Here is a 10,620-nt window from a genome sequence, read left to right on the forward strand (position 1 = left end):
TGCTGGCTACACTATCTTAACTCTGGCCAGCTAATAACCCCATGATTAATCAGTTCTTAAACAAATAGCAGAAAAGGCCTACAGTTGCTTAAAGTATCTCTCAAAAAGAATACAAACCAGAAGAAATATTCTATATTTAACAGGTTATCACTTCCAGCTGAACTACATTTCCTACAAATAGGCCAAGTTCTAACATATTTAATTGAACAGTGTCCTTCCACATCTACCATGGAGCTTTTGAGCTAGAACAAAACAAGGGAAAAATTTAATTACCTTACTGAATCTCTTCATCAAAATTAAAGTTTGCTGTTATGCCCCATCAAAATGGAAGTGGGTTTTTCCCATTCCATTCTCATAAATCCATTCAAGGCCTGAAATTTCTAAATGCTCAACAGAAAGTATTCTGAAAAACATCAAACCAGAGCCATGTGGATATCATTTAGAATTGCTCATGCCCAGCACTACCTTTCCTACTCTTGACTATATCGCAAAGAGGAAAGACTAATTTTTAAACTAAGTTCTTGTTAAATACTATAACTTCCTGCATAGGGAATGCCAGTCTACCTGCAACCAAGACAAGGATTTTATTTTATTCCACGTTAATCTTCCAAGCATTGCAAATAAGCACAAGCAATTTAGACAGCAAGTTGCGAGAACTTTTCTGTTGCTCTTAGCATTTACTATAACAATACACACGAGTGATGAAATTTCCTGTGTTTAGGGAATGATTTCAGAAGTCATGTAATAACAACTTTAAATCAAAAGGATGAACAGGGGGTTGTAAAACTTACTGCAGATAACCTAAAGATAATCTAAAGAAGTTTTAATGGCTGGCTTGTAGCAGAAATCAAGTCAGTCATCAGATTGTGCCTGGCACAGAACACATCCTCTGGTAATTTTTATGTCCTTACCTACATATTTGCCAGACAGTTTATAAGCTAGAACCCTATCTTCTATTTCCGAGAATTCATAGGGATTCGAAGACTCTGGAAATTATTTCCAGGTGTTTTCTTCCTAACAAGCACTACATAGCTCCCCAGATCCCTGTTTCTGAGCAATCATGTACATTAGGTTTGAAAGCAAATGAACTCCAGTATGCAGTAGTAATGCAGGCAATGGAGTCCACTACAACGATAGAGAAAACATTGCGTTATACTCTACACTTTATAAAATGGATTCCAAACTCATTTAAACAGTAAAAACAAAAATGTTACTAAGCTCATTAAGTGCTTTTTCACTGGCAAGACACTCAGGCTGTCCCTAGATGTTAAGATCTAATCTTTCAAAATTAAGCAATTTGCAAAGTATATGCTGAAAGGGAGGCCAGAATAACTTTTTACTGCCATAGGTAAAAAGAAGAAAGCATTGCCTATTTCCACTTTCTGAAAACAAGCAAGCAAAAGATACACACACAAAACAAAACCAACTTGACATCTTTTAAGTGAGCACAAACATTCAATCACCTTTAAAAGCAGAGAAATTAGAAGGTAAGAAAGAACTGTGCAGGGCAGGGGAGGAAGGGTTGTAACCAGAACTGCAGACATTATCGTTCTAAAAACTGTTGTCATTATCCTCTTTCCCTACTCCTTTCTGGCCTGCTTCAGAGTTCCAGCCACCCACTGCTGACTTCAGACGGCATTTTTGCCTTCAGAGTGTTTAACAGCGTACTGAGCAACTGAGAGCCGATTCTGACCGACTCTACGGTACAAAAAAGCAACATTTCAACATTCTGTTCTCAAGGCCAACTTGACGGGCCCTAAAGCAGGTCCAGGCAGGCTCTGGCTGCGCCACCCTCTGAGAGGAGCAAAATGTTTTTACTTACAGCTTGCCTTTCATTAGATCGACCTTCTTCTGGAGCATGGACCATCTCACCTACGAAGAATGTCCTCTAGCAGAACGAGGCCCTCACCTTGATTAGGACACTTTAGCGTTGCTCTCATAGAAATATTAAAAACATAAGGGGGCAATAACAGCTCTAATTGATAATTTAACAGTAATTCTAATGTAATGCAGTAATAGAAGAATGAACTATATTACAGAAAATATGTATTTAGCAAACTGCAATAGCCAGACAAGAAATGAAGCAGCTGAGCATTAATTTTTTCAGGGCTACATGTTCATAGTATGTCAAGATAAACATTCATAGTTTTCCTAAAAATACACTTTCAATTAACTTTCCTTCATGTTTCCCAGTAGAAGCTATTTGATCTTAAAAAAAAATACAATGCTTTGCTAGCGCTATGATACAGAAACGCCACTGGTAGAAATAGCTGGGGTGCACCACACCATGGACCAGTATATTCGAAACACCATCTAGAAAATGCAGAATTTTCCATGTTAAAATGTTCAAGTTACTTGGATATACTGGTGTGCTATCTAAACTATGAGACTGAGAAATCACTGTTATCACGAATGACAGTTAAAAGTCAGCTGAGTCAAATACTTCAGCTCTTAATTACAGAGAAGCAGCCCGACTAATTGAAGGGCTCCCTGAGCTTTCTTCCCAAGAAAGGAAACTGGCCCAAGCGATCTAAATTTCTACATCCTCCATGTCCTTCCCTATCTTTCCACAGGGGAAGAACCACTCAGCATTTTGGTACATGCTCATTTATTAAATCCTACAGATCTGGACACTTGAGTTGCATTCTGGGTTCTGCTGCTAAATAACCCCTGATATATCATACACTTTCTTGCCTCATTTTCTTTGATAAAATGAGAATAGAGGAACTATGTAATCTTCTTCAGTCACGAATACAGCTGCTAGTCGCAAATCAAGACATTTTTAAATGACCACTACTGACAAACCACTACACAAATTCCCAACTGAGAATAAATGAAAGCCACATCTTAGCTCTGTCAAATCCAAAAAGGCCTTCCCTTACAAAGAAAAAGAAAACACACAGCAAAGACTAATTAAAAGAAACATTAGCAACTTCTTCAAATAAGTATTGCCTGCAGTACAAATTGGAGTGAACAGAAAACTTTATCTATCTCATGAACCAGGCCATTGTATTTTTTTTAGTGACAATGCTGAGGGACACCAAAATGCACTATCAGACTGCATCCTTTTGTTTAAATTGCTCTGTAATAGTTACCTGAACCAACTTTAAGACTAAATTACAGTTTTGAGAATCATATAGGTGCACTTGTCTCAGAAGGGAAAAGAAAAAAAAAAAAATTATCACCAATAGTTACAGAAACTTTTGTCAACAGGGGTTGACTAAGTATTTTAAAGACGCGTGTGAATAATCTTTAATTAAAAATTACATTTTGATATGAGATATTCAGAAGGAATTAATTTTGAAAATAAGACAAAAATGAAGGGAATGGGGGGAAAAAAACAAAGGATAACTAATTGAATGCAAGTTATGAAAAGCCATCTCTGCTGCTAGCCTAATCCTTCAAAACAGCAGCCTCAGATTTCCAGAACTCTGAATAGTCACAGACTGGTTCAGTATCTGTCCCAGTAGATACTGTCTGATGCAGTCCCAGGCCACAACAGATGCACTCTCAGAGTCTGAGTGATACACCTGTATCACCTCCAGTTCAGTGACACACATAGACCCAGACTTAGCAACTGATTTCCTTCCAGGCAGCAAGGTCCAGCCTCCTGCACGACGGGGAAACACGACAATGTTTCATGCTCCTGATGCCATGTTTGCTTAGACACTGCAAGTTCCCTTACAATTTCACCTTGCTTAGGAAATGTGATCACAAGGCTACAGGGAGCACAGGTGGAAAGCAAAGACATACAGAACCTGCAGAGAAATTCCTCAGTAGACAAACTTCACTTTAATGGAACAAAGAGTTTTAGACACAGAGAACCACTTAAGGAATATAAATACCTCTCCCCAAATACATCCTTGGCTGAGCTCTACTCCTTTAATTAACCTCATCCTACACTTTTGCCAGCTTCCCCCCTCTCCCTCCATTCAGACAGGCTTCTAAACTGGACAGCAGCTTCCTTTAAAATATAGTCCATTAGGCTCGTGGTCAGCTGAGAAACCCCAAGGTGTCCCAGCACTGCAGCTAAGGAAATGCTATGTGCTCTTTTTTCTCTCTAGATTGTTTCCTTGGAGGAGAAACTGTGCAAAGCAAAAAGCTGTGTTGGCATGAACCCTGCTGTTGAGCACAGGAAAATTCAGTATAGTTCTTGATCCCAATGTCTCTGTTGCTGCTTTATCACATCACGCTCCTCCTACAGGACAGTCCACCCAATTTACAGCCATTTGCCCTTATAAACAGAATCTTAAGGAGATACAAACACAATTCCTAAGTTATCACAAGGATCATCTTTACATCTTTTTGAAACTGCTTATTGAAAAGAGTTCTTGCACCCGTTGTCATTGTTTCATGGTATCAAAAAAAAGTACTGAGCACAAAACTGTGGAAGGTTTCTCTCAAGCAATTCTTTTAGCCAGGATTTTATATGTTGACAAAGCTATAGTAAATTTAATGTATGGAAGACTCATACAGACTCAGACAGAGGAAAAGAATTTATGGATTTTTTTCCTACTTCTATTCCAAAATCCTTTAAAAAAATTGGTAGAAGTAGCACAGCTTGAATGCTTGGCTAAAAAACTGAAAAACTGATCTTAAATATCTTTAATCAGCTATTACTAAGTAATTTTATTTTCTTTAGTATAACATTACATACAGATAATATTGTTATTCACTTAAAAATATTGTTGCATTAGCTTCAGAACAATGCTTTATGTACACATAGGACCAAGTCCTGTAGCACTATTTTGCGTAGATATTTATGAAGGATTTGCTGTTTTTTCAGCGTTCTTAGTAAGAACTGTATATAGAACGTAATTCACATCTACCACCATTTTACATTGGCAACTCTGCAAAGTTTTCATTCCCTATTACCTACTACTCAGAAGAAAATCCAAAGTGACCTGCTCATTAATACTACAAAAAAACCTACCTTCCACTTCTCAAAGTCTGTTTTTTTTTTTTTAAACCATTGTCATTTTTTGAAGTAAAGTAAAAGAAAGGCATTGGAAAAGATATTCCATTGAATATTTATACTGTAACACCTCCATTTTATTTCTTCTGGAAAGACTTGGTTTGTGAAAGCCGTCTGATTTATTGAAATACAAGATTTCTTTTTTTTTTTTTTTTAAGAAGTCCTTATGCTCCTCAATATATGCAACAAGTTTTGTCTTTTTGATGTTTGTAGTTCTTGTGCATGTCAACTTATCAGTAATATAAAACAGCTTATTATCACGTTTCCCTCCCTTACAAGGAATATAAGCGTTTTCAACAACCTCATTAATCCTAGTTAAATAGAAAGTCATGGAACACTTGTCTCAACCAAAATAATTCAGAAATGCCCTTGTGTCGATAGCTTGCAATTAACAGAATTCATTTAACAGATGAAAAGAGACAGATATTTTTTTCTTGATCGAAGGGGGCTGGACAAATTAAAACTAATTGCTTTTGTGTTCCTGATAATTAAATGAAATGCACGTAAGCCATATTATGATGGAGGAAATAACAACTCTTGGCTTTTATAAGCAAGCTGCAAGAAATTGTAGCATCTTCAAGTAAATTGGAGATTGGAAACAAAAATATTAAAACAGAGCTTAACAGAATTATAGGAGAAATCTTGGTTTATGTACAAGACACCGTTACAGCACAAGGAGATTAATGAACAATGTTTTCAATGTCATTCATTCATTGCCAGAGCTGGTTAGAAACAAACATGAACACAAAAGTCTCAATTCCCAGTTGCCAGTTTTACCAACACATTATTGGACATGGATGCATCGGCAGAAGTAGGCAGCACTTCATGTTATTTCTGTAAATCAGATACTTGAGTACCACCCCTTCTAGGCACATGTGCGCACACACACTTTTTGTATATATACATGTAATATTTTATTTATATAATATTTTGTGTGCCAAATGGCAGCCAATTACAATACTTCAGAGGCTAAGTACTCCCAGGTAAGTGCTATGGAAATAAGCATTCAACTTAAGTTAATAACTGTTAAGTTTATCTCTATTTGAGAGCCAGACACATACATTTCACACTGCAAGTTTGTTCATTAATGGTCACGGAAACGTTGTTTCATCTTAAACAGTTACATATACACACACCAGAATTCAGTGTAACAGCACAACACTCTGGATGGATAGTGCCAGTCTGATGCTACTTTAACAACAACTCCATGACTTTCCTGAAATGAACTAAGATATGCAGTGGAAGGCAAGGAGGGAAGAGAAGTCTTGGAACTATAGGACTTGGGAATAAAAGTCAAAAACTTCACACAATTCCTTTATTACTATACCCAGTATTTCTCTTCTGGCAGGCTAGGGGAAGCATTGCTACTTAAAATGCCAAAATAAAACAAACTGGCTGAAAAATGCTTAGTGTCTTACTACTAGCTAGATTTGCCTGCAAAAGTCATCCATTGGTGCCTGGCACTAGGAAAGGTTTCAGAAGAGAAACAGGTATGAGTCTTGATGGACTCTTTTCTTATAGTAGCTCTTCTGGATGCACTCTCAATTAATGATGCAAGAAAAAAAAGAAATACTGGCTAGTAGAGAAGAACTCTGCAACTAACTGAGGCTAATAATGCTCAAAGTCTTAACATATGGGTAGAGCTCCCCACTAGAGATGGACAGTAGATCTGTGAAGCACAAGACTTCCACTGAGCATCTGGAAACATCTGATTATTGCCATATGCTAACCTTCACGGTTCAACTCAGTAGCATTCCGCCACAAACTGCATATGTACGTTGTTCTTGGTACAGGTCACAACGTTTCTTCACAATTTAAGCAGATTTGTTCCTGGATTTTCATGTTTCCCAAATTATTCCATTCTCTGGCACCAAATATGTTTTTTAAAAAAAGTTCCTGAAGTAGAAGAATAACTGTTAGAGGCAAACTTTTCCTGCATCTTACTGACCACCATATCAAGTTTATAGTGCAAAAACACAGATGAGAAGCTGAGTGCCAGAATAACAACCAAAAAAACCAACAGAACTACATCTTTTTGTTAAGAAGAGAGAAAGGAAACAATTGCTTCCAAGAGCCTTCAAAATTTCCTCAGCAATTCAATGATATTCTTCCTTACGAGAGTCACTCTTTTTCCCCAGCATAGCCACCAGGGATAGTATTCCTCCCACCTGCTCTTTCAGCAGTCTTCTACAATGGTGTCTATCACACTGTGTCCATTATCTACTTTCCAGCAACTCATTCAGAAAGCCTAAGGACAAAAGCTCTGTGAACCTTTTCAATTAAGCACAGTACAGAATTTAATAAACACCTTCCAAATCAAAACTGCAAGTACATAGTATGCAGCTCCTAGCCACCACTTCAGTCAGGCTGGTACCAGACTTTTCTTTTGCTAACCGATGACTCAGGAAGACTCCAAAATTATACTTGTACAGCTCACTGAACCTCAAATATTCAAATTACAGTTATAATTCAGAAAAATAAGTGAGATTAACATTTAGATTAATGTAAACAACACAACAATCACTACTGAGATGCCTCCCAGAGTATTAGGAGTTTGTATTTCCATGCAAGTATCTTCAAGGTTTTGGTTGAATTACAGAAAAAATGGAGGACATACAGGCAAATACAAAGGACATTCTGATAGGCTGCAAAAAAAGAAAAATACAGTAGCTGGAGAACTGCCAGGTTACTAAGAGTTAGATGTGTCCACATGAACAATTTAATGTATAACGTAGCCTACTTTGAAAGAGGATTGCACTCAAAAAACAAATTGTCAAGTTAATTTGCAAGATTTACATTGTGTAAAAACAGGTCCTTTTAAATGTAGAAAAGGAGTGTACACCAAATGGCACATAGAAACTCACCCTAGAAGCTCAAAAGGCCCAAACTCATCTTTTCTTTCCCCATCTTTTTCTCTAATTGGACAGAAAAGATCAATTTTCTCTGCACATCCCTCAACAGTTGGGATGCTCTAGGCATCCCTACGATACGGGTAGTAGGGAAAACATATATATATATATATATATCTATATATATATCTATATATATATAACACCATACAGACATTGTATTTGTATCAAGGAAAAAAAATGTAGAGGTAGATTAAACTATATACACAATCACAAGTGACAAGCTTTTAAATACTAGATTTGTTCTATTTGCAACAGAAAAACAAGGAATAGTTCTCACAGAACTGTATAAGTGCTATAGACTAGGATCTTCTGGTCAAGATACTAATTCCACCACCTTTTCTTAGAAGAAAAGGTCCCCCATCCCCCAAAAACCACACAATGAAAACATCATTAAGCTTCTTAAACCTCTGAAAACAAGTATTCTAGGAAGGTAAAGCTGAGATAAGTAGACCATCATTGACTAACCAAAGAGATTGTTACTACATTGGAATAAGCTGATTTTTAGTCTGAAGCCTGTTAGGGGTATTATCAGAAAGATTTTTTCGTTTCAGGAAGAAGGGATCAGACAGGAAAATAACTGTAAAGAATAGGTGCTGAAAACAGCCAGTCTCTTTTTCTACCTCTCACAAGCACCAATACAAAGAGCTAATCTGATTACTGAGGTATCTAGGCACATGCTATGAAAGCGCCAGCTTCATTGCTTTTCTAGTTAAAAAAAAAAAAAAAAAAAAAACAAAGCCTGGGAACAGCACAGAAGCAATCAGCCTACCTGTGTAAGGGAAAAGGCAAAGAATTACTATAATAAAATATCAGTATGTGGTACGCTCACTCTAAGAAAATTAAATGAAAATTATGTCCTCACCTTAAATATAACAAATGAGGCAGGAAATCAAAGTCAACGGTCTGTTCAGTCTGATACCTCTAGTTTTATGAATTAGGGTTACTGAAGGACTTTTTCCCCTGTAAAAGAAATTGTTGAAGTGTGTTTACTGTTTGTTTTTTTATTAGTTAAAAATTGATGGAGAGAAAAAAAAGAAACAACAAATAATACCAAAAATCCCTCTGAATTAGAGTTATTTAATATAATCTGAATTTGCATCATAGAAGACTTAGGAGTAGTTTTTCCTATAGTAGAAAAACTGTGGGAGTAAGTTGTTCAATAAAGCAGAAGCATAGCAGTTGAAAGCCTAGCCTAATACTAGTGTTCTATTCATTATTTTAAGACTTAAGGAGAACAGAAACAAGCATATTTTTAATCATCAGAACCTAAATAATACATTGCAATTTCTGCACTGAGGTCACTCATCACCTGTAACCATAAAAATATAAAATTGTCCATATGAGCACTCAATATTATCCATTTTTAAACATTTGAGACTATGAACTATTAAAAGGCTTCTGACATGAAGTTTCATAACTCATTAATCACTTAAATTAACATTGCTGTGGTGAATAACAACTAAGGAGTAGAGACAATCCTTTTATTAAACATTAAACAGACAAAAACAAGCAAGTATGGCATTGCTCTCTAAATTACATCTTATACAACTTCCCTGTTTAAAGCAGTTACGTGAGAACGACCGAAAACGGATGCAAGATACAAAGCAGGATGTAAAGTTTATTTCCTATATAAAATTCTCTGAACAATCATGGTTCATTTTAGAGTCATTTCAGGTGATTTACCTGTAAACCGATAAGAACAAAAACTTTTAGTTAATGTCACTTTCAAAACCCCTCAACACAATCAGACTGAAGACTTACATGATCTTATATAATACAAAAACTTAAATTTTTCAACCATGATGATCAAAAAGTGCAACTATTTAATCAAAAGTGGATAAAAAATATCCATGCTTTCAAAAGCATCTTAAAAATCACAGTGCACAAAAGGAATATTACACTGAAAACAATGTTCACTACATTCAAATAAGTGAAGAAAACTTAAGAAAACTGAAACACGCTACTGTCCGAGAATCTTAAAGATAGCAGTTGAATCTCTCCAAAAGAAAACACAGTAAAGAAAAGAGGAAGGACTGAAGAGGTGGGAAAAGTCAAATTAGCTCTTTTACCGGCCTCTTAAACACACAGAAATAGTAGAATTTTTAGCAGACTCAAAAGGCTGAAAATCTACTTTAAGAGTATCTTTCAAATACCATTTTTTTTTTGGTTTTCCACCTCAAAAACAATTTGTTTCAGCATAGAAAAGGGTATGCATTTCACTTGATTTGATACTTACCTAAATACTCTATAGCTTAAAAAAAAAAAAAAAAAAAACCACAGATTCATCAAGTTCTATGGCAATCTCTTCTGAGGCTTTGCCATAATGAGACAGAGAATAATGAGACAGAGAAATTAAAATGGTTTGGTGAAATTAAAATCACTATTTCCTCTTTGTTCTCTTCATCTGAAAAGGCTATAGCAACCTACATCAGGAGAATCTGGGATGCTGAGTATGGATCACTTCAAACTGACAAATGAAACAGAGGTAGCAGAGTTGTGGAAAGAGAATTAACTTCCCTTCCACGCTCAGCAGAGCGAGACAAGTTTACTGCTACTATATGTCACCTGCTGAAATAAAGCAGAAATTGTATTTTTCTTGCCCTGCTAATCTCCTATGTAAAACTGTTAGTATATTTTCATTCTGCAAGGTGAAAGTCCCCTAATAGTACCATATACAATTAGAATAATGAAGTATACTTACCCTATTATTTTCTGCTATATATCCCACCATAT

The sequence above is a fragment of the Rhea pennata genome, chromosome 9 (assembly GCF_028389875.1).
Source record: "Rhea pennata isolate bPtePen1 chromosome 9, bPtePen1.pri, whole genome shotgun sequence".
Taxonomy (NCBI): domain Eukaryota; kingdom Metazoa; phylum Chordata; class Aves; order Rheiformes; family Rheidae; genus Rhea; species Rhea pennata.